The sequence below is a fragment of the Neltuma alba genome, unplaced genomic scaffold, assembly GCF_004799145.2.
Source record: "Neltuma alba isolate B1F8T4 unplaced genomic scaffold, ASM479914v2 tig00004928_pilon, whole genome shotgun sequence".
Taxonomy (NCBI): Eukaryota; Viridiplantae; Streptophyta; class Magnoliopsida; order Fabales; family Fabaceae; genus Neltuma; species Neltuma alba.
Window position 1 is genome coordinate 480,723 of NW_021633912.1, and position 4,635 is coordinate 485,357.

The following is a 4,635-nucleotide window of genomic DNA, read 5'->3' on the forward strand; positions in this document are numbered from 1 at the left end:
AAATATAAGTGCTCTAAATATTATTAAACTAGACATATTTTGAATCAAAACAAACTGGGAGAAAATGGCTTGTATAGCGAACTGGAGGAGTAGATAAATAGTAACCAAATAATTGAGTGCCACAAACCAGAAGTTAGAGGATGGGTCGAGTTAATCGCTAAAGGCAAGATCTCATATCTGTCATCATCTTATTTTCTCTCTTGTGTTTAAACTGGAAGATAATTAACGCTTTCTGGATCCTGAAGGAACGGCTAGTAATCACTTGATATGGCATCCTCACACAAACGTGGAATCTATAAATATATTTCTCATAATATTCAAATCGATGTTCAGCATCTAGTCGGAAACTAAGATTACCCATTAGCTCATGACAAAACTTCTATGCAGTCAACTAAGTTTAATAGTTATGTTGCTATGTAAAGGAACAGCTGTTCTGGCCATGTTTGAGTGTACCAGCACATGGGTGCATGGTAGGAAACTGTTCTTCTACAATCTATAGAATCATACGTGAATAATCATATGCTGATGATATATAAATCATATTTATAACTTTTCTTTCCGGCTTTCGTCAGTATCTGAGTGCAAGATATTCCAATAACATTACGTTCTTTTACATTTCACGAATGATCTGATCCTTTTTCCATATTCTTTCAGATTCCGAATACCGTAAGTTGATACGGTATGGGCGCCGCCATAGCCCATTAGTTTTACATGCAAACGGCTTACGTTAAATGCGATTGCCAGTCAGATATTATCAGAAACTAAACTGACAATGTTGTAATAGGAGAAAAGGGGGGTAACAGGAAAGTGTTCAGTAACAGAATAGAGAGAGAGATTTTGTTTGGGAAAATCAAAACACAGTGCATGCAAGTCCAGAATATGAACCGAAACTCGCATACCATTATTGAGCTGTAAATCCGAAGCTGTTGGACCCCTTAACCTCTATCTTCATCAAGTTCAGATAACAATGTCAGGATCCGATCACTTACCGCCAATGTACGTACGAGTCTAAACATTATGGATCATAGATACCCAGAATTTAAAAGATGACGCATTAGGAAAAGATTGAACTCCAACCCCAAGCGAAAAAGATATATGTGAAGCCAAGGCCTGGAAACGCCATTTTGTTGGGGGAAAAAAAGGGAAGAAATTGAAAGAAAAGAGAAAGAGTGGGAAATGGGAGAAAGAAAGAAGAGACTGATGAGGAGAGAAAGTTTTGTGAGTGGAAATAGAATGCGGATCGAAGGGCCCGAGGAAGAGGCATTCTTCGAGAGGACCTGCAACTTCGGGAGCTTCCTTTCCCTTTGCTTTCGCGCCAACTCGTGGCTGCTGATCAAGTCTCCCTTTCTCCTTCTAAACGGGAGTCTGGCACGCCATGAGATTATTTCCTTGCAGCTTGATTCATTTTTTGACGATTTGTCAGGTGACAGAACGTTCAAGGCCCAAAAAAAGTGACAGAACGTTACGTTGAATTTTTATATTTAATAATTTTTAGTCTTAAAAGATAAAATGCCTTAATTTAATTCTCAAGAATTTGGTCCCAGAAAAAGAATTTTTTAAAAATAATATCTTCCCAGATAGTTTGACCCTTGTGCGCCAACATACGCTAGTTTACTCAAAAGGATTGGAGCTTATTTGGAGTCATTTAATATGGATATTTGTAAGGATGTCGACGTAAGTTGGCCAGAAAAAAAATATGTTCACTTAGATTGAAGTAAAACTTATCTTACTTACCTGTTTTATATTTTTAAAATCATAATTAAAAATTTGTTTTGAAGGGGTGCTACTCCCAATTCAAAGAAACACTTGTCAGCCTGTTTCATTGGAGGGAAGCAAAACTTTTAGGATTCTCTTGGTGAAAAAAAAATCACGATGCGCACTCCTTTTTTGTTAGTGCAGCATATGGTAAATGGCCCAAAAAATAAAACCATGTTCATGCGCACCTTAACCCTCAAAAAATATTTGAATATGTAATCTAAACCAAGAGAATATTTAGATAGAAATCAAATTATGGTTTTAAAAATATTTTTATAATATATAAAATAAATATATAGAAAAGTTTGTTCTATTTTATGAAAAAGTACTTTTTAAAAATATTTTTATATGTTCCCAAATACCTCCTAAATAATATGAAAGATCAGTGGCATGTAGAAGCGCGGGAGCAGGTATCTAAGTAAATATTTTTATTAATATAAAAATTGCCATTGAAAAATTTAGGAAGATAAGATACTACCTCCCCTCCTACATATAAAAACTATTTAACTAATTTGACTAAATTAAAAAAACTGATTAAGTTGGTTATTTGTAATAAATACGTGTTGTCTTTTCTAAAATATCACTGCTAATTAAGTGTATTAACTATAACTATCATTATTACAAGGACTACTATAAGAAAATAGATAAATATGAAAAATAAAGTGAATTGAGATCTTATATTTATGATCAAAATAAAAGTTAAATAAAAATAGAAAACAGTACATTACATCTAAGCAAAGTTTACACCGAATGACCATGTAACGGAAGCATTTATGATTAGACTATAAACATTGGAATTATTTAAAAGAGCCAAACAACCCAATGTCGAAGATGGTAAGACCAAATCATCCTGTGTTTCACAAAAATAATCTTGACTTTCACAAAGCACTGGCTCTCTTGCTCATGATTCTAAATTCTAATACTCCTCCGGTCCTTATTATAAGACCTCATTTGATTTTTATTTGGTCATTATAAGACCCAATCATTTTATCTCTTATATTTATGCATTTTTTCCAAGATAATCCTTCTAATAATGATAGTTTTAGCCAATATACTTAATAGCAAGGATATTTTAGGAATGACAACACTTATTTATTATAAATAACTAACTTACTTCCTTAATCTCCTCAAATAAGTCAATGAGTCTTATAATTAGAACCGGAGGAGTATCATCTAAGCGTACAAGACTGAACAGACAGTTTTTGCAAAACTACCAAAATCATTTTTTATTGTCATTTTCACTGGTTTCAACCGAACGCATCTCCGGTTCAAGGCATCTCCATCTTGGCATCTTCCGCTCCAGCCACAGCGGAAGACGAGAAAATCTGAGATTACTAATAGACCGCGAGTGACCTGCTTACAGTTGCACCCACACGGCTGATGCTTCTGGGGGAGAACGCTTTTAAACAACACAAGTCGTGGAATCTTAATGATAGTGGTTTCAAGTAAAACGGATGCTGGAGAAAGGAGAACCGAAGGACGCTAGACTTTGCACGAAGGTTGGATTCTTAACAATTTTAAGCTTCGCCTCAGCATAAAAGGCAATTTACGAGAGAGGCACTTTAATAGTTTAATTTCGAATCTTAATTTTGAAATCTTGAATTCTCGATCCTTCAATTTGATTACAGATTCCATGGGCTTCCCTCCGTGTTCGGTTTTCCAAACGATGGTTTGAATCTCGCAAACGCCCGTTTCCAAACACGGGGAAAACGGACTTTTCCAGGCATTCTGTGCACCGTCTTCTTGGTCCATTAGCCTAATTTCTCCTGCATTGATCTACGAATATTTCATACCTTTATTTTGATGATGATGATGATCAGATGTTTATAACTTCAAACTGGATACACGAGAACTTAATTAATTTATATTTAGCGTTAATATTAGCTACTGTATCTTATTTTAGACCTATATGTATTTAAATTCATGAACTCTAGGATATTTTCCATTTTTATTCCTGTAATATTCATACATGAAAATAATATATTTAAAGAAATTTAAAATATCCTATCATTGCTGGTTCAATTTATAATCATTGCTTGGGTTAAAAAAAAAGAAGGGAAAACTAATTTGTAGGTCCTTATAATTATACTCAATTTTGAATCTAAGTCCCTAAACTTTCTTTCTTTTTTATTGGATCCTTTAAGTTTCTACCGTTAGATCCATTACTCCCTAAAACTTAAAACTGTTAATGAAAACTAACACTGTTAAAAGTTTCGTTGAAAGTCTAAATCATCTTCTTCTTCAATCTCCTTTCATCGTAAGTCTGTAACCCCCAAGCTCTCTCTCTCCTTTTCTCCTTCCTTAATATCATCTCCTTCCCCCACCATTAAATCTGGTGGATGCTATCTAGAAATCATCCACAAGGCCTTTTAATCAAATATCCCAGAAAATATACCTAATTCACACCCAAGTCATTTTGGATGACCCTGATTGAATCAAGAAGATATATTGAGAAACCAGTGCATGAACCAAATTATTCCTATGTTTCAGCGTAGAGTGCTACTTTGAGATCATATCCATATAAGAACTTTTAATCACTATAGCAGCCCAAGTCAAATTTTGTTTAGTTATTGACATCATCCTCAACAAATGAGAAAGAAATGCATATAACTCATCCATTTCTCCTTCCCAAAATGTCTCATCGGAGTGGAGCCTACATTATTATATCTCTTCTTGCATTGGTGAAACGAGAAGCGGGCGTGATTGGCGGTAAGGTGGGGGAACTATACGTGCTGTTACATTTTCCGAACCAATATCATCATAACAAGATCACGGCGGCTGTTGACTCTAGTGAGATCCTCCACTGTCACCGTCAGGAGGATCACCGTTCTAAGTCTCCAGAAATCCTCCAAACAGCCATTCACTTCATTATCAATCATG